At 37.2% G+C, this 26,869-nt stretch overlaps 1 pseudogene; it reads left to right on the plus strand.

Moving 5' to 3' along the window:
* Positions 1–9,452: 9,452 nt before the first annotated feature.
* Positions 9,453–9,689, plus strand: LOC140523669 (metallothionein-1 pseudogene; annotated as a pseudogene).
* Positions 9,690–26,869: the final 17,180 nt, after the last annotated feature.

Genomic DNA, 26,869 nt, shown 5'->3' on the forward strand with positions numbered 1-26,869 from the left:
AGAAGATGTGAAAATGAGGAAGCAGAAATTCACAAATTACCTCACAAGAACAAGTACAAAATTATATTAAAGTAGGAGGAAAGATGGGAGAGGGATGATCATTGTTTGAGAGGTGCTCTCAACTGATTTGGTTCAAGGAAGGAAAAACAAACTGATTTAAGTATATAAATCTAATTAGCTGTACAGGCAGTAGGAGGTGAAAGGGGAAAAAAGAGGAGGGGAAGCTAAAAAGGAGGGAAGAAGTAGTAAGGGTAAAAGGGAGTAAAATAAGGGCAGTTGAAAGAAGGAAAGGACGACTGCAGAAGGTGGTGGTCAGAAACTAAAACTTTATTGTGGAGGAGAAGGGAGAAGGGAGAAATAAAAGTACATATGGTGAGAAAGAGGATGGAAGAAAAGACACAGATAGTAATCATAACTGTGAATGTGATAGGGATGAACTCTGCCATAACGTGGAGATGGATAGCAGAATGGATTAAAAGCCATAATCCAACAATATATTGTTTACAAGAAACATATTTGAAACAAGGGATACACAGAGGGTAAATGTAAAAGCTTGAAGCAGAATATATTGTACTTCAGCTGATGTAAGAAAAGCAGGGGTAACAATCCTAATCTCAGGCAAAGCAAAAGCAGAAATAGATCTAATCAAAAGAAATAAGGAATGAAACTATATCCTACTAAAAGGCAACATAGACAATGAAGCAATACAATTACTAAACATGCGTACTCCAAGAGGTATAGTATCCAAATTCTTAGAGAAGAAGTTAAGGGCGTTCCAGGAAGAAATAGACAGCAGACTTGTACTAGTGGGGGACCTCAACCTCCCCCTCTCTGAACTTGATAAATCTAACCTTAAAATAAACAAGAAAGAAATTAAGGAGGTGAATAAAACTCCAAATAAATTATATATGATAGATCTCTAGAGAAAATTGAATGGGGATAGAAAGGAATAAACCTTTTTCTCAGGGGAACATAGCACATATACAAAAATTGACCACATACTAGGGCATAAGACTTCACAACCCAGTGCAGAAAGTCAGAGACAGTCAATGCATTCTTCTCAGATCAGAATGCAATAAAGATTATATATAATAAAAGGCCATGGAAAGGTAGACCAAAAACTAATTGTAAACTAAATAATCTAATCCTAAAGAAGGAGTGGATTAAAAAACAAATCATAGAAATAATCTACACATTCATTCAAGAGAATGACAATAATGAGAGAACCTACCAACTCTTATGGGATACTGCAAAAGCATTTCTTAGGGGAAGTTTTATATCTTCGAATGCCTACATGAATAAAATTGAGAAAGAGGAGATGAATGAATTGGGCATGCAGTGGAAAAAAGTCGAAAAACAACAAATTGAAAATCTCCAAGTAAATATCAAATTAGAAATACTGAAAAGAAAAGGAGAGATTAATAGAATTGAAATTAAGAAAACTATTGAACTAATAAGTAAAACTAAGAGTTGGTTTCAGGAAAAACAAATAAAATTGATAAAAGTTTGGTCAATTTGATTAAAAAAAGAAAGAAGATAACCACATTACCAATATAAAAAAATGAAAGGGGTTAACTCACCTCCAAAGAGGAGGAAATTAAAACTATAATTAGAAATTTATGCCCATAAATTCGACAATATAAATGAGATGAATTATTATTTTAAAAAATATAAATTGCCCAAATTAAGAGAAGAGGAATTTGAATACGTAAATGACTCCATCTCAGAAAAAGAAATTGAAAGAGCCATCGACAAACTCCCTGGGAAAAAATCTCCAGGGTCAGATGGATTTACAAGTGAATTCTATCAAATATTTAAAGAACAGTTAATTTCAATAATAGCTATACTATTTGTGAAAATTGGGGAAAGAGTCCTCCAAATTCTTTTTATGATACGAATACGGTTTTGATCCTTAAACCAGAAAGAGCTGAAACAGAGAAAGAAAATTAGGGACCAATTTCTCTAATCAATATTGATAAAAAATTTTAAATAATATTTTAGCAGAAAGAATGCAGCAAACTATCACGAGAATGATACATTATGATCAGGAAGGATTCATACTAGCAATGCAGGACTGTTTCAATATTAGGAAAACTATTAGTATTATTGATCATATCAACAACAAATGTAACAGAAACCACATGATTTTCTCAATAGAAGGAGAGCATAGGAATAAATGGAACTTTCCATAAAATAATAAGCATTATTTACCTAAAACTTTCAGCAAACATTATATGCAATGGATATAAGCCAGATGCATTTCCAATAAGATCAGAGGTGAAACAAGGATGCCCATTTTCACCACTGTTATTCAATATGGTTCTAGAAATGTTAGATGTAGCAATTAGACAAGATAAAGACTTTGAAGGAATTAGAGCAGGCAAAGAACAAATTAAATTATCACTCTTTGCAGATGATATGATGATATACTTAGAGAATGCCAGAGACTCAAGTAAAAAACTACTTGAAAAAATAAACAACTTTGGCAAATTTGCAGGTTACAAAATAAACCCACACAAATCTTCTACATTTCTATATATGACCAACAAAGCCCAAAAGCAAGAGATAGAAGGAGAAACCCCATTTAAAGCTAGGGTGGACACTATAAAATATTTGGGAGTTTACCCTCCAAAACAAATCCAGGGACTATATAAACACAATTACAAAACACTTTCTCCCAGAAATAAAGTTAAATTTAAGTAAGTGGAAACACATCAGTTGCTAGTGGGTAGACCAAGCCAATATAATGAAAATGACAGTTCTACCTAAATTAATTTACTTATTTAATGCCATACCAATTAAACTATCAAGTAATTATTTTCTAGAGCTGGAAAAATTAGTATCAAAATTCATCTGAAAGAACAAAAGGTCCAAAATATCAAGGGAACTAACAAAAAGAAATGCTGGGGAAGGTGACCTAGCTCTACCAGATCTCAATTTGTGTTATAAATTAGTAATTATCAAAACTACTTGGTACTGGCTAAGAAACAGGAGGGTAAACCAGTGGAATCTGCTAGGTAATCAAGACACAGGAGTCAATGAATATGCAATCTACTGTTTGATAACCCCAAGGACCCCAACTTCTGGGATAAGAACTCACTGTTCGACAAAAATTGCTTGGAAAACTGTATAACAGTGTGGCCGAAACTAGGCATAGACCAATGCCTGACACCATACACAAGAATAAAGTCAGAATGAGTACGTGAGTTAGGTATAAAGATGGATACTAGAAAGAAATTAGTGGAGCAGGGAGTAGTGCATTTATCAGATTTATGAAAAAAGGGAGATTTTTTGACTAAAGAAGTGTCTGTGATAATGGCTTCATTTCTAAAATATGTAGAGAACTGAGTCAAATATACAAGAATACAAATCATTCAAAAATTGATAAATGGTCAAAGGACATGAACAGGCAGTTTTCAGAAGAAGAAATTAAAACTGTCGATAATCATATAAAAAAATGCTGTAAATCACTATTGATTAGAGAGATGCAAATCAAAATAATTCTGAGATACCATATCACACCTATCAGATTGGCTAACATGACAAAAGAGGAAGATGACAAATGCTGGAGAAGATAGAGAGCATTGGGACAATAATCCATTGTTGGTGGAGCTGTGAGCTGATACAACCATTCTGGAGAACAATTTGGCACTATGCCCAAAGGGCTACAAAAATGTGCATAACCCTTTGACCCAGCAATACTGCTTCTAAGACTGTATCCCTAATACATCATGAAAATGGTAAAGTGTTCTGTATGTACGAAAATTTTATAGCACCACTCTTTGTGGTGGAAAAAAAAATTGGAAATCAAGGGGATGCACATCAATTGAGGAATGGTTGAATAAATTTTGGTATATGAATGTAATGTAATACTATTGTGCTATTAGAAATGATGAACAGAAAAACTTCAGTCAGGCCTGGAAAAACTTATATGATCTGATACTGAGGGGAAGGAGTAGAACCAGGAGAACTTTGTACATAGCAACAACTACAGTGTGCAAGGATTTTTTCTGGTAGATTTAGAAGTTCATTGCAATGCAAGGACTTAAAAAAATTCCCAATGGCCTTTTAAGGCCAAATGCCTTCCACATCCAGAGAAAGAACTATGGAATTAGACTGCAGAATGTAAAAGATCATTTTCTTTTCTAGTATGTTTTGGTTTGTTATATTTGTCCCATTCATTTTTATTCTTCCATGCAACACAATTATGGTGAAAATGTATGTAATAGGAATGCATCTATGGAATCTATATAAAATTGTGTGCTGTCTTGGGGAGGGAGGAGAAGAGAAGGGGAAATAGGGGGAAGGAGGGAAAAAAATCTAAGTTATATAGTAGTGATCATAGAACATTGAAAATAAAACAAAATAAAATAAAAGATTTCTTTTTGAATATAACATGATGATCTAATTAAAGAATCCAAAAGTCTACTAAAAAAAATTTTTAAAATTGAGAGTAACTATAATCATAACAAGTATTACTATTCAATCTTTGTATCAGAAATAAAAATTTAAAGGAGACATTCTGTTCAAAGTACAGAATGTGTAAAATACTTGCAAGTTGACATTTTGAATAACTGTATGAATACAATTAAGAAACATTTTTTTACGGAAATAAAAAGGAAAGGTATAACGAGCTATTAATTGTTCATCAGTAACCATGCCAATATTCTAACAATGACAGTATTATAATAATTTTGCAAATAAAATGGTATATGTATGAAATTACCAATGTTAATACTATAGAAATTGCCAAATCAATAACAAAATTCTTTCGAAGAAATAAAAGATTATGAATATCAAAAGGTATAAAACAAATATGAATGAAAGAAATGTACTGCCATGCGTTATTCACCAAAACAAGTGATTCTTTAAAAGAAAAACAGTATAGTTACACATTAGCTGCACAAGATCCAGAAGCAAGCAAAAATAATAGCATAGTTTCTAACTATGCCATAGTGTTTAACTACAGGAATACATACCCTCTCTCTGGCACTTTTTTCTAATTGTATGTAATATTTAATGTTATTATTATCTTTCAATTACAAAAATGCAAATATATGTCAATGAATCCAACTCTTCTAAAACATTAATGGTTTTAATTTCACCTATATTTCAATTAGATTTTTTTCTTTACCTGATTTACCATCGCTCCTTTGTTGATTGATTCAGATATTGTCAACTGATTTGGAAATATCAGTTCAAGCACAAAATTAAAGTAATAATTGTTATTTGTCAATAATACGTCTGTAAAGGAAACATAATTACACAAATATTCTTAATTTTCTCTGTCTTAATGCACCCTATACATGACAAGTGCAAAATGTTATTACTTAACAATAGACATTGGTCTTATGTTAATGTGTTATTTTTTATTTCAAAATACCAGATGTCTTCTTTAAAGAGAAATATTGAAATGCAAATTTTATTTTTAATTTGTAGGAAAACAAAAATTACGTATAACTTGACATTTTATGACTTGTTCCCTCCAATTCTTAAAATATGATCTCCTTGGTTTATAATGATTCTAATGATCACTATCTCTGCTTCTCACTAAGATCCATTTGACTAATCCATTTCTACCTTGCCAAAAAATGGTTTTAGAAATAAGATATCAAGGTTTTAAAATTTTGTCTCATGATTTAAAACTTTAAATTAACTTTTCAGCCATCACACTGTCACATACACTTGACCAATACACACAGAACACATATAAAGCTAGTCAAAGGATCCTGATTTTGGAGAACCTACAGCCAAAGGGGATAGACAAGGCAAATATAAACACAGAAACAGATGATAAACATTATAGTTATGCAAATCAATTATAGTAAAAGAGTAGGTTAGTTATTCAAGAATAGGAGGGATATATGAATGAATGAATACCTTCTGTTAATTATTATGGGAAAGCCACTATAATTAATGGTAGAGACACAGTTACAAAATTGAGTGGCAGAAAATGCAGATAGGAGAGAATTGGTCAGGATGGAGTGTTATTTTGTTTTTAGGGTGGGTTATGGGAATGATAGGAGCAGTTAGTCAATCTGGTAGATAGAGTTCCAGGTCTAGAGTCAAGAAGACTCATCTTCCTGAGTTCAAATGTGGCCTTAGACACTTAGTAACTGTTTAACCCTATACAAGTCACATAACCCTGTTTGCTTCAGTTTCCTCAACTATAAACTGAGCTGGAGAAGGAAATAGCAAAGCACTCCAGTATCTTTTCAGAGAAAACCTCAAATGGAGTCCCAAAAAGTTGCAGATAAATTAAAAATATTGAATAACAACAACAACAACAACATATGGAAGGGGGAAGTCAAGATGATGGAGTAAAAGCAGGGACCTGCTTGAGTTCTCCCTCCAAACCCCTGCAAATACATGCAAAAAATGACTCTAAATAAATTCTGGAGGTACAAAACCCACAGAAGGATAGAATGATGTAGATCTCTAGCCCAAGACATCCTGAACAATTGACAGGAAAAGTTTATCACACTGGGCTGGGAGCAGAGTGGAGCATAGTGGCCCATGCTGGCATAGACAGTGACAAAGTAGACCTCAGGGAACTGAATCACTGCTAGCTGTGGCAATTTCCAGAATTCTAAATCCACAAACACAAAAGGTAGCATAGAAGGTCAGTGGGAAAAAAAATCTTTCTGGCCTGACTGGTAGAGGGGCATGGTTCAGGTGATGTCTGGCCTCAACCCTGGGGTGGAGAAGGAGGCAGCACAGGCAGTGGTGCCTGGAATGGTGGTGAGAGCAGCCGCAGCTTCTGGATCTCTGGGACCACAGATGGGGGATAAAAAAAACTGATATAAAACCCCTGAAACCTGGGACAATACATCCACCTCCACCCCCACTACCAATGGAAGCTGAGTCCTACCTGAATAAAGAGTTAGAAAGTCAAGTATTCGGCTGGATACATGAGCAGAGGAAAAAAAGTCAGACTGTAGAATCTTACCTTGGTGACAAAGAATACCAGAATATGCAATGACAAGAAAACAACAAAGTCAAAGCTCCTACATCCAAAGCCTCCAAGAAAAATATGAATTGGTCTCAGGCCATGAAAGAGGTCAAAAAGTATTTTGAAAATCAAGTAAGAGAAGGAGAGGAAAAATTGAGAAGAAAAATGAGAGTGATCCAAAAAAAATCATGAAAAACGAGTCAACAGCTTGTTACAGGAGACTCTCCCATAATAAGAAAGTAACACTATATCCAGGAAGCATGGAGCACACACAGTGCAGCCCAAAAAGCATAGACCACATGCAGTGAAGTCCAGGAAGTGCAGAGCACAGTCCAACTTGGCAGGCAGACCCTGAACAGGCTTCTGGGAGACACCCGTAGCAGCAATTCCCAGATTGCTTAATCCACAAACACCATAGAAAGCTTCAAAGGTCAGTGGGAGGGCTTCTTCACACAGGAAAAGGGAGCTTGGTCTGGACCAGGGTTGCCTGGCAGCAGCAGCTTCCATTTTTAGAGCCCTCCTCCTAGAGTCCTTGGGGCAATTGAATATCTGATCTGAATCTTAGCCTTGTGCTGAGCCTTGACAAATAACTCAAAAGTCAAGTAACTGGGTAGGAAAAGGTCCCCAAAAGGGAAAAAGAATGAGAAAATAGAAGGTTATTTTCTTGGTGAGCACATATTTTCTTCTGTCTTTGTGGATGAGGAGGAACAATTTAGGTCTCCAGAGGAAGATCTGAAAGTCAAGGCTTCTGCATGCAAAACCTCCAAACTAAAGATGTATCGGTCTGAGACCATGGAAGAGCTCAAAAAGGAATTTGAAAATCAACAAAGAGCAGTAGAAGAAAAATCAGGAAGAGAAATGAGAGTGATGCAAGAAAACCAGGAAAAGCAAGTCAACAGCTTGCTGAGAACACTCAAAAAAATGCCGAATGCTTTAAAAAAATAGACTAACTCAAATGGCAAAAGAGGCCCAAAAAGCCGATGAGGAGAAGAATGCTTTAAAGATGAGAATTAGCCAATGGAAAAGGAGGCTCAAAAGTTCACTGAAGAAAATAATTCTTTAAAAGTCAGAATGAAAGAGATAGAAGCTAATGACTTTATTAACAAACAAGAAATTATGAACCAAAAGAATGAAAAATAGAAGATAATGTGAAATATCTCATTGCAAAAACAACTGACCTGGAAAACAGATCCAAAAAAGATAGTTCAAAAATTATGGGGCTACCTGAAAGTCATGATAAAAAAAGAGCCTAGACATCATCTTTCATGAAATTATCAAGGAAAACTGCCCTGATATTCTAGAACGAGAGGGTAAAACAAATATTGAAAGAATCCATAGATCACCTCCTAAAACTGATCCAAAAACATAAATGCCTAGGGATATTGTAGCCAAATTTCAGACTTCCCAGGTCAAGGAGAAAATATTGCAAGCAGCCAGAAATAAACAATTCAAGTACTATGGAAATGCAATAAGGATAACACAGGATCTGGCAGCTTCTACATTAAGGGATCAAAGGGCCTAGAATATAATATTCCAGAAGTCAAAGGAACTAGGATTAAAACCAAGAATCATCTACTCAGCAAAACTGAGTATAATACTTCAGGGGAACAAATGGTCATTCAATGATATAGAGGACTTTCATGCATTCACGATGAAAAGATCAGAATCATACAGAAAATCTGACTTTCAAACACAAGAATCAGGAAAGAGAAATCATAAAGGACTTTTTAAAGTTGAACTGTTTACATTCCTACATGGAAAGATAATGTTTGTAACTTTTGAAACTTTTCTCAGTATTTGGGTAGTTGGAGGGATTACACACACACACACACACACACACACATACACACACACACACGTATGTGTGTACATATATGCATATATATATACATATTATATAGACAGAGAGCACAAGGTGAGTTGAATAAGAGATAATATGTAAAAAAGTAAAATTAAAGGGTGAGAAAGGAATATATTGGGAGGAGAAAGGGAGACAAGGAATGGGGCAAATAATCACTCGTCAAAGAGGCAAGAATAAGTTGATTCAATGGAGGAGAAAAGAGAGGAGGTGAGAGGGAAAAAGTGAAGTTTATTCTCTTCTCATTTGGCTGAAGGAGGGAAAAACATGCTCACTCAATTTGGTATGAAAATCTATCTTACACTACAGGAAAGCAGGGGAACAGGGGACCAGGGGGGTGATGGGGATGATAGAAGGGAGATCAAATGGGAGAAGGAAGTAATTAGAACACTTATGGGGAGGGACAAGGTCAATAGAGAGAATAGAAGAAATTGGGGCAGGATAGGATGGAGAGCAATATAGTTAGTCTTACACAACATGACTATTATGGAAGTGTTTTGTAAAACCACTCGTATATAGCCTATATTGAATTGCTTGCCTTCTCAGTGGGGATGGGTGGGGAGGGAGGAAGGAAGAGAAGTTGGAATTCAAAGTATTTGGAATGAGTGTTGAGAAATGTTTTGTGACACAACTCATACTTCTAACCTGCCAGCTCATTCTCCAGAGAGACGTGTTCCAGACCCGCCAGCTATGGACCCCAACTGTGACTGCACAAATGGTGGCTCTTGCACCTGTGGTGAGTCCTGCAAATGCAAATCATGCTCCTGTACCTCTTGTAAGAAAAGCTGCTGCTCCTGCTGCCCAGTAGGGTGTACCAAGTGTGCCCAGGGCTGTGTCTACAAAGCTCCCCAGAGTGAGAATTGCAGCTCCTGCCACTGATGCTCCTGTAGAGTAGAGGAATCCGTAATGCACCATGAATGTTTTTCTACTTTCCTCTTATGAAATATGTAAATGAAAATAAACTGAAATGTTTTTTCTATAAAAAAAGAGAAACTTTTTATATACAGCTGGGAAATAAGAAATACAGGTAAGGGGATATAGAAATATGTCTTGGCTTACAAGAAAAGATAGAAGATGGGTATAAGGGAAGAGAGGGGTGTGATAGAAGGGAGGGCATATTGAGGCAAGTGGTAATCATAATGCAAGGTGTTGGGGGCAGAGCCAAGATGGAGTAGCAGAAAGATGCACATACACTAGCCCTTCCCTCACAGCCCATAAAATACCTGTAAAAAAGACTCTCAAAATTTCTAGAGCAGCAGAAGCTACAGAGGATCAGAGGGGAGATTTCTAGCCTAGGGTGACCTGAAAGTCCGACAAGAAAGATCTGTTGCAACAGACCCATAGCGGAGCCCAGCCCAGCCTTGGCTACACTGCAGAGCTCCAGGAGGAGGACGAGAGCAGGCCTTGGGGCCAAATTTCCAGTGGCAGTAGCAGTGGTTTCCAGATCCCTCAACCCACAGGTGCCAAAGATCAGTGAGAGGGTTTTTTCAGCTGCCTGAGAAGGGAACAGGGTCTTCCTAAAGCTCTGGTCTCAGGTGGCTGCAGCAGAGGCCACATCAGGTGGCAGCAGCTCCCACAGCAGCCCCCACAGTGGCCTGCATCCATTGATGGATCATAAAACCCCTGGGGATCCTGAGCAGCTGTGGGATCCTCAGCCCTGTGTGGAGGCCCTGCCTATACCTAATGCTTGTGGAGAAATTGAACAGCTGATCTTTATCTCACACTGAATAGCAGCCCTGACCCTGCCAAAAGCCCCTGGGGGTACTGGGGAGCTTATCTGAATCTCAGGCCCCAGTATTGGCTTGGTGGAAATGGAGGTCAGGTGGTTGTGGAGCGGAAATTACTACTCACAGATTTTGGGCACAAAAGTTTCTGGTTGCTTCTAGACCAGTGTACACACATGATTGTGCCACCTTGGAGGATCTGAGATCTTACAGATTGAGAGAGTATATGCTACTCTAGACAAAGGACCCAAAACTCAAGTAACTGGTTGAGAAAATGATCAAAACAAGGGAAAAAAATAAGACTATAGAAGGGTATTTTCTTGGTTAACAGATATCTTCTCCCATCCTTTTTGATGACGAAGAGCAAGGGAAAGACATACAAGTCAAACCTTCTGTATCCCAAACATCCAAAATAAATATACGATGGTGTCAGGCCATGAGAGAGCTCAAAAAGGATTTTGAAAATCAAGTTAGAGAGATGGAGGAAAAATTGGGAAGAGAAATGAGAGAGATGGAAGAAAATCATGAAAAGCAAGTCAATAGATTGCCAAAGGAGACCCCAAAAATGCTAAAGGAAATAACACCTTTAAAAATAAGCTAACTCAATTGGCAAAAGACGTTCAAAAAGCCAATGAGGAGAAAAATGCTTTAAAAAGCAGAATTAGTCAAAAGCAAAAGGAGGTCCAAAAGCTCACTAAACAAAATAGTTCTTTAAAAATTAAAATGGAACAGATGGAGGCTAATGACTTTATGAGAAACCAGGAAATCACAGAACAAAACCAAAAGAATGAAAAAATGGAAGATGATGTGAAATATCTTGTTGCAAAAACAACTGACCTGGAAAAGAGATCCAAGAGAGACAACTGAAAAATTATGAGACTACCTGAAAGCCATGACCAAAAAAAGAGCTTAGACATCATCTTTCATGAAATTATCAAGGAAAACTGCCCTGATATTCTAGTACCAGAGGGCAAAATAAATGTCAACAGAATCCACCAATCACCTCCTGAAAGAGATCCAGAAAGAGAAACTCCTAGGAGAATTGTAACCAAATTCCAGAGTCACCAGGTCAAGGAGAAAATATTACAAGCAGCTAGAAAGAAACAATTTGAATATCCTGAAAATACAATCTGTATAACACAAGATATAGCATCTTCTACATTAAAGGATCAAAGAGCATGGAATAAGATATTCCAGAAGTCAAAGGAACTAGGACTAAAACCAGGAAACACCTACCTATCAAAACTGAGTATAATACTTCACGGGGGAAATTGGTCTTTCAATGAAATATAGAACTTTAATGCATTCTTGATGAAAAGATCAGAGCTGAAAAGAAAATTGACTTTCAGACACACGAATAAAGAGAAGCATGAAAAGTAAACAGGAAAGAGAAATCATAAGAAATTTACTAAAAATGAACTGTTTACATTCCTACATGGAAAGACAATATTTGTAACTCTTGAAACTTTTTTCTGTATCTAAGTAATTGGTGGGGTTATACACACACACAAACACACACACAGAGAGAGAGAGAGAGAGAGAGAGAGAGAGAGAGAGAGAGAGAGAGAGAGGGAGGGAGGGAGGGAGCACAGGGTGAATTGAACAGGAAGGGATCATATCTAAAAAAATAAAATGAAGGAGTGAGAGAGGAATATATTGGGAGGAGAAAGGGAAAATTGCAGTGGGGCAAATTATCTCTCATAAAAGAGGCAAGAAAAAGACTTTTCAATGGCGGGAGAAACCAGGGAGGTGAGGGGGAAAACGTGAAGCTTACTCTCATCACATTTGACAGAAGGAAGGAACAAAATGCACACTCATTTTGGTATGAAAACCTATCTTACAATACAGGAAAGTGAGGGAGAATGGGATAAGCAGGTTGGGTGGGATGATGGAAGGGAGGGCAATGGGAGGAGAGAGCAATTAGAAGTCAACACTCTTGGGCAGGGGCAAGGTCAAAAGAGAAAATAGAAGAAATGGGAAGGCATGATAGGATGGAAGGAGCTATAGTTAGTCTTACACAACACGACTATTATGGAAGTCATTTGAAAAACTACACATATACGGCTTAAATTTAATTGCTTGCCTTCCCAGTGGGGATGGGTGGGGAGGGAGGAAGGAGAAGAAGTTGGAACTCACAGTTTTACCAACAACTGTGAGTGTTGTTCTTGCATACAACTGGGAAATAAGAAATACAAGTAATGAAGTATAGAAATTTATCTTGCCCTACAGGACAAAAGAGAAGATGGGGATAAGAGAAGGGAGGGATGTTAGAAAGGAGGGCAGATAGGTGATATGGGTAATTAGAATGCTTGGTACTTTGGGGTGGGGGGAGGGGAGAGATAGGGAGAAAATTTGGAACTCAAAATTTTATGGAAAAGAATGTTGAAAACTAAAAACAAATAAAAAATAAACAAAAAAAGATAAAATAACACTATATAAAACAAACTAACACAAATGATAAAAGAGGCCGAGAAAGGCAAAGAGGAGAAGAAGACCTTAAAAAGATAGATTGATCCAATAAAAAAGGAGATCATAAAGCTCAAGGAAAAAAAATTTCCTTCAAAATTAAAATGGAGAAAATGGAAGCTAGTGACTTTATGAGAAATCAAGAAATTATAAATTAACAGATTCAGGAGAGAGAATTAAAAAATTTTTGATCTACATGGCTACCGTGATCCAAAAATAGCCTAGACCTCTTGTTCCAACAAATTATCAAAGAAAACTGCCCTGATATTCTAGAAGCATAGGGAAAAATAGAAATGGAAAGAATTCAACGATCACCTCCTGAAAGAGACGCCAAAACAAAAACTTCCAGAAACATTGTAGCCAAATTCCAGAGTCCCCAGGTCAAGTAGAAAATATTACAAGCAACCACAAATGAACAATTCAATTATTGTGAGAATACAATCAGGATAACACAGGATTTAGCAGCTCTTACAGTAAGGGATCAAAGAACTTTGAATATGACATTCCCGAGATTCAAGGAGATGGCATTAAAACCAAGAAACACTTACCCAGCAACAATAAGTACAATACTTCGAGGGACTAAAACGAAATTTCAGTTAAATAGAGGCCTTCAAGTTTTTTTCTTGAAAAGACCAGACATGAAGAGAAAATTTGACTTTCAAATACAGGAATCAAGAGAAACATGAAAATGTAAACAAGAAAGAGAAGCCATGAGGCACTTATTAAAGTCAAAATGTTTACATTCCTCCATGGAAAGATGATATTTGTGACTCATGAGACCTTTTTCAGCATTAGGGTTGTTAGAGGATATATGTGTATACACACACACATGTATATCCTCACACCCATGTATGCATATATACAAATATGCACATACATACACTTACACATATGTATGTGCCTGTGTATAATATATATGTGCATATGTACACACATGTATGTATGTGTATGCATATATGTGTGTATATGTGTATGTGTATATATATGTATATATATGCATACATATGTAGACAGAGGGCACAGAATGAACTGAATATGAGGGGAGAATGCCTAAAAGATAAAATTTATTGTTGAGTGCAATGTACTAGGAGTAAAACAAGGGGAGAAGTAGAATATAGTGAACCATCTTACATAAAAGAGTCAATAAAGAGCTTTTACAGTGGTGGGGAAGAAGGGGGAAATGAAAGAAAATAAGTGAGCCTTATTCTTGTGGGATTTGGCTTAAGCAGGGAATAAAACACCCCCAATTAGATATGGAAATCTATTTTACCCTGCAGGAAGGCAGTGAGGAAGGGGATAGGAGAGGGAAGACAATAGAAGGAACAGCAAACTGGGGAAAAGGATAATCAGAATTAAGCACTATTGTGGGGGGACAGGTCAACGGAGAGATTGGCATAAATGGAGGGCAGGATAGGCCAGAGGGTAATATAGTTAGTCTTTCACAACCTAACTGTTATGAAAATGTTTTTCATGGCTACAGATGTGTGACCTAAATTGAATTGCTTGCTTTCTCAGTGAGGGTAGGTGGGGATGGAGGAAGGGAGAGAATATGGAACTCAAATCTTTAATAATGAATGTTAAAAATTGTTTTAGTATACAACTGGGAAACAAGATATACAGGCAGTGGAGTATAGAAATTTATCTTGCCTTGCAAATAAGTAAATGGGAAGGGGATGAGGAGGGGGAGATAGAAGGCAGGACATATTAGGGGAAGGGGTAATGAGAATGCATACCATTTTGGGATGTGGGGGAGAGGAGAGATAGGAAGCAAATTTGGAATACAAAATCTTGTGAAAATGAATGTTGAAAACTAAAAATAAACAAATTAATAAAATAATAAAAACATATGGGAATGATGAGTGGAAAAATCAGAAAGTTGATTGATATATCCTTCCCTTTAACAAGTGCAGTATTGATTTGATTGTGGTTCCAACACTGCAAAGTGGGATTAGGAGGAAGATAAACATAGAGAAACAGGGCAAATGACAAGAAACAGAGCAAGAAATGTAGTGTCAGGTAGATTGTGGTGGTTTGTCTTTCATTCTTGAAGGGGAATATGGTATCAGGAAGAAAATAACATGAATTAGATTTAAGTGAGGTAGGGCTGTGCAAAATCACTAGGCTCCCTTTCTCCTCCAAACCCATCTGAGTCCAGTGGCCACCTATATATCAGGATGAATGGAAATGGCCTGGAATGCAGTAGGGGACCTTGGCCTTTTTAAGCTAAGGTCCTTCTGAGTTCTCACTTTGACTGAGGCAATACCCATGCAGTGACTAGGGTCTGTTTAAGAAGGGGGTCTAGGAGTGACCCCTTCAATAAAACAAAAATAATCATACTATAAGGGGAAACCCTCAGGGTTTCTGGCCAAAAGAGAAACAATAATTAACTCTGAGCCATCAGGCCCCCAAAAGTGACCATTATTGCTTGGGCAAGGACATGTTGTTGTCCAATCAATGAGAGCCAGGGTGAATTGGGTTTAAGAAATGATCATTAAGATAGAAGTATCACCAGTTAACCCAATATATCAAGGTAAGTTTCAGTCGATGGCTAGCTAGGAGCAGTGGGTATATGGAGTCTGGTAATCTGTAGTATGTTTGAAGTCAGATTATGTGGTTAAGTCAGGACATGCCGACTGTTCAGTGGGGCCCATATAGAAGTTAGACTATTGAGGCTGAGGGCAGTTTTATTAGGATTCCATCACTATGAAAAGAAAGAAAAGTCCAAAATACATAGAACTTTTCCTCAGCTCATTATTAAAAGACATGGGGCTGGGATGGGTGGAGGAATCATTTCTTGACAGGAATCAGTCCCCTTTCTCTCAGGTGACAATCATCAGTAGCTTCAAGTTATCAGGAATTATTTTGCTCTATGCTCCCAGGAAAGTGAATATTCCTGAAAAAGAAGCTTTGTGGAATTGAAAGTTGGTACTACACTTTTTTTGTATTACTTTACTGAGTCTTAATCAATTTACTATGCATTAAGAAGAAGATTGCTACATATTAGTTACTATAACTCGAACGTTTGAACTCTCTCTGAATCTCAGCCTGAAGCTGGAAACTCTCTCCTTGTAACCTGAGCAACCTACTATGCATTGCTAGTTAAGCCATCCTGTTATCATTGCTTCATGAATACTTTGATAACTTGAAGGACAAACAATTTGACCTTGTCCTATTGTCTCCATAACAACCAAGAAAACAACCCTGAGTTCCCCTATCCTTGGTACTTTCCACCTGCAAAATTTTAACTGAATCAGAAAAATGTCAATCAGACTACAAAATCCCTGTTCTTATAATATTCATGGGACTTTCGAGAGGATATTGATCTAGTTATATATTTACCTAGTCATAAGCTAATGAAACTTGAGAATAACAAACTTAGTTACCAACCAGGAATGAGACATACTTTTGTTGCAACAAATTGATGTCTATTTGAGTTGGGGCAGCTAGGTGGCACAGTAGATAGTGTCAGGACTGGAGTCAAGACTCATCTCCCTGAGTTCAAATCTGGCCTCAGATATTTACTTGCTATGCAACCCCATATAAGTCATTTATTAACACAGTTTACTTCAGTTTCATCATTTATAAAATAAGCTAGAGAAAGAAATGACAAACCAATCCAGAATCTTTGCCAAAAAAACCCCAAGTGGGTTACCAAGAGTGAGACAGGTCTTGAAATGACTCAGCAATAAAACAACAATATGAACTTTTATATTCAAATTCTGTTCTTTTCTTTCTCAGAGAACTTTTCTAGTTTGTAGATAGATGTCCTGATTTCTTCCTTGTGACATATAATTTTTGTTATTTTATCTTTTGTGTATTCAATTAATTCTTTTATTTTTCTTTTGAAACACTCTAGAGGTTCTTTAAGTTGCTTCATTAAAATTTCCAGTTCTCACAAAATTGTTCTATATTCATTTTCCTTCTTGGATTTTGACCAAATTTATTTTATTGTAAATTAATTGTTTCCTGAGATGGACTTCTTATTTAAAAGCTTTCTCATTAATCTTTCTCACTCAATTTATTTTTTGCATACGTTAGATGTTCTTGAGGTTTGTTTCTGTTTAACTAGCAGAAAATGCACTTATCACCAATTATTTCTCTTCCTAAGACCCCATGTTGTGTCCTTTTTCTACTACTTTTCCAGTTTTCCATCATCTTACTCCCCTCCATGTATTCTTCCATCTAGTGACATTGGTTTGTTTGCTCATTGTTCCATAAACAAAACACTCCATCTCTCAACTATGGACACTTTCTCCATCTGTTCCTCATTCCTGGAATGTTCTCCATCCTAAACTCTGCCTAATGACTTTTTGAATTTCTTTAGGAATCAGTACCCCCACCTTTTACAGGAAGCCTTTCTCAATCCCTCTTAATTCCAGTGCCTTATCTCTATTGTCTATTTATCCTATATATAGCTTTCTTTGCACATATTTGTTTGCATGTTTTCTTCCCTATGCTGTTCCAAATATACTCCCTTTCCTCCCCTGGTTTTGAGACCAGTTTGTTTCATGAAATTCAAATCTCTGACAGTAGAGATCTCCTGGCATAATGACACAGGATTAACTCTGGAAACAAGATTTCTAAAATTATCCACGCCAGTGTGAGACTGTGGAAGTATGGGAAGATGACTGGAAACAATGGAAACTCCTAGGGTATTCAATCTGTGGGTATTGCCTCTTTCCTTGTCACCTTATCATCATCATCATCATCATCATTATCATCATCATCATCATCATCATCATCGTCATCATCATCATCATCATCACCATCATAATCATCATCAACATCATCATCTCATTATCATCATCATAATCACCATCCTGTTCATTTTTTTAAGCTGGAGGCTGTACCAGCATGATCTCCACTGTGGCAAGGCTTAGCAGGAAGCCCTGGGTGATCTGAGGCAGCAGCCACACTGTGAAATCTCGGGTATATCAGCCCAGGACGGGAGTCCGGAGGAAACGAGTGAGAGTCACAGAGAACCAGGTATCTGCAGTGGTTGCTCCTGAGACTATCAGCCCCCTGATTAAATGTCTGTGAATCACTTCCTTGAACTTCTAGGAGTCAAGATGACAGAGTGATTGGTCAATGCTCTCTCCTGCCACTTGTTGACCTTGAAAGACCCATAAAATACTTCCTCAGTAAAAATCCTGGAACAGTGGAATCAGCTGAAGGGGTAAACAGTCTCTTATCCCGTGAGGCTAGGAAAATCAATAAGGACAGTCCCTCTTACTGTAGCTGAAAGGAACCAGTGAAGGACTAGAGCTGTCCCAGACAACCCCACCTCAGCAAACCTGGAAGAGATACTTAGCCCCAGGGATATGGAGTACGTAGCCTCCAACACCAGGACTCCAGGCATGTCTCAGCACCCTAGGGGAATTGGGAAGACACTAGCTCAGATGGGAACATCAACTGCTGAGCTTGCTTATGCTCTAGCTCAGCAGAGGAGACCTGATGTAGCCAGACTCTGACTCCTCCTCCACATTTAACGCAACTAGCTCCAGGGCAACTCCAGGGAAACCCAGAAAGACTTCACCTGGCCTCTACTTTCTCACACCAGCCAGTTCAGCACCAGATAAGTTGCATTTTATCTTTTAGCTGAAAAAAACAGAGGCCACAACACACAAATCCTCAAGTTCAAGGCACAAGAACTATGGGACAGAGCCTCTTGTGCCCCAGAAACAGAGATCTACTTTAAAAGCCATGAAAAGGATAATCATCATGAGTAAGAAGCAAAGCAAAAGGAAAAGACCATAGAATCTTCTATTGGGGAGAGGACCAAAATACAAATATCAAAGAGGTCAGCATTGAGACTGTAATCCCACCTGAAACTTCAGAAGGGATTGTGAGCTGGTCGAAATCCCAAAGGGCATTCTTGGAAGAGCTGAAGAAGGATTTAAATAGCCAAATTAGAGAAATACAAGAACAACTGGCCAACTTTAAAAATATGAAAAAAGAAATCTCAAAAGAATTTAAAAGGAAAATTGAACAAATGGAAAAGGAATCACAAAAACTAACTGGAGAAAATAATTCCTTAAAAGGAACATCTGGACAGATGGAAAAGGAGATGCAAAAGTTAGCTGAAGAAGACAATTTGATAAAAATTAGAATCGGGCAAGTAGAAGCTAATGATTCTATGAGACATAAAGAATTAATCAAACAGAATCTAAAAAATGAAAAGATAAAAGAAAATGTAAACTATCTAATTGGAATCACAATTGACCTGGAAAATAAATCCAGGAGAGAAAATCTAAGAATTATTGGTCCACCAGAAAGTCATGATAAAAAAAAAAGAGCCTGGATAATACCTTCCAAGAAATCATCAAGGAAAACTTCCCAGAACTCCTAGATCCAGAGGGCAAAATAGTAAATTGTTCACCTCCCAAAAGGGATCCCAAAGTAAAAACATCAAGGAATATTATCGCCAAATTTCAGAACTGTCAAGTGAAGGAGAAAATACTGCAGGCAGCCAGAAACAAACCATACAAATATTGAGGAGCTACAGTCAGGATCACACAGGACCTTGCAGCTTCTACGTCAAAAGACTGAAAGAATTGGAATATGATATTCCATAAGGCAAAGGAGTTGGGACTACAGTTACGGATCAATTACCCAGCCAAGTTGAGCATAATATTTCAGGCAAAGAGATGGACGTTCAGTGAAATAAGCAATTTACAGTCCTTCCTGATGAAAATGTCTCAGCTCAAAAGTAAGCTAGGACAATTTACTTTTGACTTGATCAGCCTGAAATATAACTTTAAAAAAGAGACTTTAAAAAAGCCTATTGTATGATAAATGGAGTTTCTCGATTACCCTTTAAACACATTTCATTTTGGATTTCACTGAATGGCCAGTAATAGAACCAACTCAAGCCCCTTTGGCTCATTTTTTTAGGTTTTGATAGCTTAGAATGAGTGTAAATAGCAATTATTTTCTGTTCTGACTAGAAACTCTGAAGGTTTTCCCTTCCCAGATTGATATGTTTGGGATATTTTTTTCTTAATTGTTACCTAGCTCCTAGTCATTAAATGGGTATTTTTTTTTACCTGTTGAAACGTTTTCTATCTTTTATATTTGTTACTGATTATCATTTAAAATTATCAATATCATGTCATTTATCCCAGTTATGTCAGAAAACTTTTAGCATTCTTTTTACAAAATTTTGTTTTCCAAATTTTTCTTTCCCCTCTTCTGAAAAATGTAGGCTGTTTGATATAGTTTATATATGTACTATCATGTAAAAAATATTTCTCATTAGTCATGGTAGTGAAAGAAGAAACAGATTTTTAAAAAAACACAAGAAAGAATAATGTAAGTGAAAAGAAAATATGCTTCAATCTGTATTCAGGGTCCTTTGGTTCTTTTTCTGGATACAGATGGCATTTTCCTTTGTGAATTTTTTGTACTTGTCTTGGATCATTGTATTACTGAGAAAAACTGAATCATTCATAGTTGATCATTGTACAGTGTTGCTGATATTATGTACAATGTTATTCTGGTTCTACGGATTTCATTTTGCATCAGTTCATAAAATTCCTTCTAGGACTTTCTGAAAACTGTGCATTATTTCTTATTACCACTTCATCACATTAAAAAAATGTAACTTGTTCAGCCATTCCCCAATTGTTGGGTATCCCCTCAATTTCCAACATTTTTCAAACATGAAAATGGCTGCTATAAATAATTTTGCACATATGGGTACTTTTCCCATTTTTATGATCTCTTTGGGATTCAGATTTAGAAATGATATTGTTGGATAAAAGGTTTTGCACAGCCTGGTTGACTTTAGGCATAGTTCCAAATTGCTCCCCAGAATGATTGGATCACTGCACAGCCCACCAACAGTGCATATGTGTTTAACTTTTCCCACATCCTCTTCATTTATCATATTCCTTTTTTCTCATATTGACCAATCTGATATTAATGAGGTGGTATCTCAGAGCTGATTTAATTTGCATTTCCCCTAATGAATAGTGATTAGAGCACTTCTTTCTGTGTCTATAGATAGCATTGATTTCTTCATCTGAGAACTGCCTGTTCATATCCTTTGACCATTTATCCGTTGTGGAATGGCATGTATTCTTAATAAATTCACCTCTATTCTACATGTGTACCTGAGAAATGAGATCTTTATCAGAGACAGTTGCTGTAAAGACTTTTTCCTAGCTTTCTGCTTTCCTTCTAATCTTGATTGAATTAATTTTGGTTATATAGAAGCTTTTTAACTTACTGTAATCAAAAATATCTATTTTATATCCTGTAATACTATGTCTTGCTGCATCATGAATTCTCCTCCCCATAGATCTGACAGATAGTCTATTCCTTTTTCTTCAAATTTGCTTAGACCTTTTAAGTCTGAATCATGCACCCATACCCATATCTTGGTATGTGGTGTGAGATGTTGGTCTATATTTGGCTTGTTTTTCAGTTTTGAAAGAGGTGTTTGTCAAATAGGGAGTTCTCATCCCTAAACTTGAGGTCTTTTTGTTTATCAAACACTAATTTACTATGGTAATTCACTACTATGTCTTGTGTACCTCATCTAATTCACTCACGTAACACTCTATTTCTTAGTATCAAACTTGATGATCACTACGTTATGATGTAGTTTGTGATCTGATTTTGTTAGGCCACCTTCCTTTGTTTCTTTCTATTTTTCATAATTTCCCTTGATATTCTTGACCTTTTCTTGTTCTTGATGAATTTTGCCATTTTTTCCCTAGTTCAACAGGTTTTTTGGTAGTTTGATTGGTATGGCACTGAACAGATAAATCAATTTAGGCAGAATCGGAATTTTGATTATATTGGTTTGGCCTACTCATGAGCAACTAATATGTTTCCAATTGTTTAGATCTGATCTTGTGTGAAAAGCGCTTTGTAATCAAGTTCCTATAGTTCCTTGGTTTGTCTTAGCAGGTAGATTCCTAAGTATTTTTATTGTTTAAAATTATTTTAAATGGAATTTATCTTTCTGTCTCTTGCAGCTAGGCCTTACTGGTCATATAAAGAAATGCTCTTGATTTATTTTTTTCTTTTTTTTTCTTTTTATTATTATTATGTTTTTTTTACTTTATTTTTTAAAATTTATTTATTTAACTTTCAACATTCATTTTCACAAAATTTTGGGTTCCAAATTTTCTCCCCATTTTTCCCCTCCCCCCACTCCAAAACACCAAGCATTCTAATTGCCCCTATCACCAATCTGCCCTCTCTTCTCTCATCCCTCCCTTCCTTGCCCCCATCGTCTCTTTTGTCCTGTAGGGCCACATAACTTTCTATACCCTTTTACCCGTATTTCTTATTTCTTAGTGGCAAGAAGAGTACTCGACAGTTGTTCCTATAACTTTGAGTTCCAACTTCTCTTCATCCCTCCCTCCCCACCCATTCCCTTTGGGAAGGCAAACAATTCAACATAGGCCATATCTGTGTAGCTTTGCAAAGGACTTCCATAATAGTTGAGTTGTGTAAGACTAACTATATTTCCCTCCATCCTATCCTGCCCCCTATTGCTTCTATTCTCTCTTTTCATCCTGTCCCTCCCCAAGTGTTGACTTGAAATTGTTCCCTCCTCCTATTGCCCTCCCTTCCATCCTCCCCCCCACCCTGCTTATCCCCTTGTCACCCACTTTCCTGTATTGTAAGATAGGTTTTCATACCAAAATGAGTGTGCATTTTATTCCTTCCTATAGTGGAATGTGATGAAAGTAAACTTCATGTTTTTCTCTCACCTCCCTTCTTATTCCCTCCACTAAAAAGTCTTTTGCTTGCCTCTTTTATGAGAGATAATTTGCCCCATTCCAATTCTCCTTTTCTCCTCCCAATATATTTCTCTCTCACCACTTAATTTCATTTTTTAAGATATGATCCCATCCTATTCAATTCCCTCTATGCTCTCTGTCTCTGTGTGTATGTGCGTATGTGTGTGTAATCCCACCCACTACCCACATACTGAAAAGTTTCAAGAGTTACAAATATTTTCTTTCTCTGTAGGAATGTAAACAGTTCAACTTTAGTAAGTCTTTTATGACTTCTCTTTGCTGTTTACCTTTTCATGCTTCTCTTCATTCTTGTGTTTGAAAGTCAAATTTTCTTTTCAGCTCTGGTTTTTTCATCAAGAATGCTTGAAAGTCCTCTATTTCATTGAAAGACCATTTTTTCCCCTGAAGTATTATACTCAGTTTTGCTGGGTAGGTGAGTCTTGGTTTTAGTCTTAGTTCCTTTGACTTTCTGGAATAACCTATTCCATGCCCTTCGATCCCTTAATGTAGAAGCTGCTAGATCTTGTGTTACCCTGATTGTATTTCCACAGTACTTGAATTGTTTCTTTCTAGCTGCTTGCAATATTTTCTCCTTGACCAAGGAACTCTGGAATTTGGCCACAATGTTCCTAGGAGTTTCTCTTTTTGGATCTCTTTCAGGTGGTGATCTGTAGATTCCTTGAATACTTATTTTGCCCTCTGGTTCTAGAATCTCAGGGCAGTTTTCCTTGATAATTTCATGGAAGATGATGTCTAAGCTCTTTTTTTGATCATGGCTTTCAGGTAGGCCCACAATTTTTAAATTGTTTCTCGTGAACCTATTGTCCAGGTCAGTTGTTTTTCCAATGAGATATTTCACATTATCTTCTATTTTTTCATTCTTTTGGTTTTGTTTTGTGATTTCTTGGTTTCTCATAAAGTCATTAGCCTCCATCTGTTCCATTCTAATTTGGAAAGAACTATTTTCTTCAGTGAGCTTTTGAACCTCCTTTTCCATTTGGTTAATTCTGCTTTTTATAGCATTCTTCTCCTCATTGGCTTTTTGAACCTTTTTTACCACTTGAGTTAGCTTATTTTTCAAGGTGTTATTTTCTTCAGCATTTTTTGGGTCTCCTTTAGCAAGGTGTTGACCTGCTTTTCATGCTTTTCTTTCATCTCTCTCATTTCTCTTCCCAGTTTCTCCTCCACCTCTCTTACTTCATTTTCAAAATCCTTTTTTGAGCTCTTCCATGGCCTGAGCCCAAGGTATATTTATTTTGGATGTGTGGGATACAGAAGTCTTGGCTTCTGTGTCTTTCCCTGATGGTAAGCATTGTTCTTCCTCATCTGAAAGGAAGGGAGGAATCATCTGTTCACCAAGAAAGGAACCTTCTATGGTCTTCTTTTTTTCCCATTTTCTGGGCATTTTCCCAGCCAGTGACTTGATTTCTGAGTATTCTTTCCACCCCCACCTAGCCTCCAGATCTGCCCAGCCAGTGTTTGGGGTGTGAGATTCAAATGCTGCTTCCCAGCCTTAGGGATTTGGTGGGGCAGGCCTGCTATTTAGTGTGAGATTAAGTTCAGGTGCTCGGGTTGGAGCAGGGCTGCCACTAGGGGCTCAGTTCTCTCAGGGGGTTTATGCAGAGACCTTCAACAATGGATCTGAGCTCCTGCCAGCTTGGGGAGCCCGTGTCCACTGTTGCCTCTGCTGCTGCCTCCCGAGGAGGCCTGAGTTATGGGGACACCCCACTCCCCTCTAGACCAGAAAAAGAGACCCTCTCACCGACCCTTGTCACCTGTGGGTGGATGGACCTGCTTGGCTGCTGGAGATTCAGTCCCTGAAGCCTGCTGGGATCTCTTCTTCTTGGTGCCCCACAGCCAAGGCAGGGCTGGGCTCTGCCCTGGGTCTGGTGCACAACCGACCTTTTGCGTCAGGTTTTCAGTGCTCTCTGGAACAGAAATCTCCTCCACTCTGTTGTTCTGTGGCTTCTGCTGCTCCAGAATTTGTTGAGAGTTCTTCTTTACAGATATTTTATGGGTTGTGGGTTCGGAGCTAGCATAAGTGTGTCTTTCTACTCCGCCATCTTGGCTCCTCCCCAATGCTCTTGATTTATGTGGGTCTATTTTATATCCTTCAACTTTGCTAAGGTTGTTAATTAATTCAGCTAATTGTTAGTGCATTCTCTAGAGGTCTCTAAGTATAACATAATTTCTTCTCATTACCAACACTATCTTCCATTTAACTAAATACAATAAAACCTCACAGCAAACAGTGGCATTTCATAGACTGTAAGGAGAAGAGAGAGAGAGACATGATCTGAGAGTAATGAATGCGAAGTGTGGTTCAGTGTGCTGGACTCACCATACACTTATCCTCTCCAAGCTAAATACTGAAATTCAAAAAGGTGGCAGCCCCAAGGCAAAATGACTAAAAGAAGAATTAATGACAACAGATTAGACTTCTACTATGAGAGCAAAAGGTTTGTTGCTGACTTGGATGGAAAGTTGAGCAACACAGATGGCAGCAACAGAAGAGAAAAGGAGTAGGCAGATTTCAGAGATTTGTTGTATAGCAATGTATTTGCTCATTTGGGTCAGAATATTCAGACATCAGAACTGGTTTGATGAAATGCTGGAGAAAATCAGAAGCTACTAAATGAAAAACGAGGATTTTACAGGACTTGTCAGCTGGATAGTTCATCCCTAATAAGGCGCCATTTCATTCCACCCAAAGTGAAGTACAAGCAAAGCTTAGAGAGATGTAGAATTCTTGGCTCAGTAAGAAGGCAGATGAAATTCAGCTTTATACAGATAGAAACAATGCAAAGTGCTTTTATGATTCCCTGAAGACTATGCACCGATTTTATCACCCTCATGCTTTAATTTTTTATTCCATTCCCTTAGATTCTCCTTATACCTGTACCATCTATCTATCTGTCTGCCTGTCTGTCTATCATCCATCCATCCATCCATCCATCCATCCATCCATCCATCCATCTATCTATCTATCTATCTATCTATCTATCTATCTATCTATCTATCTATCTATCTATCTGTCTGTCTGTCTATCTATCATCTATCTATTTCTTTCTCTCTCTAACCTATCAATCTATCTGTGTATGTGTTTGTGTGTGTGTGTGTATGTGTATGTATAATCCTCCTAACTTTACTACTATTGGTACATCTTCCTATGTAGGGATGTAAATGGTTTAGTTCTTTTGAATCCCTTATATATTCTTTTCCTTTTCCCCTGTTTGTTCCTCTTGGGTCTTGATATTGGAGGTCAAATTTTTGGTTTAGTTCTATTCTTCTCTTTATGAAAGTTTGAAATCCCAGTATTTCATTGAATTACCATTTTTTCCCTTGAGGCATTATACTTAATTTTGCTTGGTAACTGACTCTTGGCTGTAGTCATAGCTCCTTTGCCTTCCAGAGTATCATTTTCTAAGATGTCTGGTTATTTAATGTTGCAGCTTCCAAGTCCTATATGATCCTGATTGTGACACTAGGATATTTGAATTGTTTCTTTCTAGACTCTTGATTAGTTCTTTAATTTGGCTATAATGTTCTTTGGAGTTTTTATTTTGGGATCTCTTTCATGAAGTGATCAATTCATTGTTTCAATGCCTATTTTGCCCTCTGGTTCAAGGACATCAGGACAGTTTTCCTAGATAATGGCTTGAAAAACGCTGTCCAGGTCCTCCTTTTGATTATGATTCTCAGATATTACAGTGATTCTGATGCTGTCTCTCTTGAATCTATTTTCTAGGTTAATTATTTTTCTTATGAGGTAGTTTATATTTTCTCACATCTTTCATTCTTTTGTGTTTGATTCTTGATATGTCATAATCATTAGGCTCCACTTGCCCAATTCTAACTTTTAAGGTATTATTTTCCTTAATTAACTTTGTAATTTCTTTTCCATTGGGCCAGTTGTACTCCTTTAAATATAAGCAAAGTGGGATTTTTTTTCTGGAGTCCACTTTCCAAGACTCAGGCTAAACTGTAGACATCTAAAGGATCAAACTCCTTTGAACCTTGATAATTCAAAGCTGTGTTGGTTCACATAGCTTTCATGCCTTCTTACTCTGAGCCAATCAGGAGCTGAGTCTTTGGTTGATAATTTGCTTTG

This window comes from Notamacropus eugenii, chromosome 1, assembly GCF_028372415.1.
Source record: "Notamacropus eugenii isolate mMacEug1 chromosome 1, mMacEug1.pri_v2, whole genome shotgun sequence".
Lineage (NCBI taxonomy): Eukaryota > Metazoa > Chordata > Mammalia > Diprotodontia > Macropodidae > Notamacropus > Notamacropus eugenii.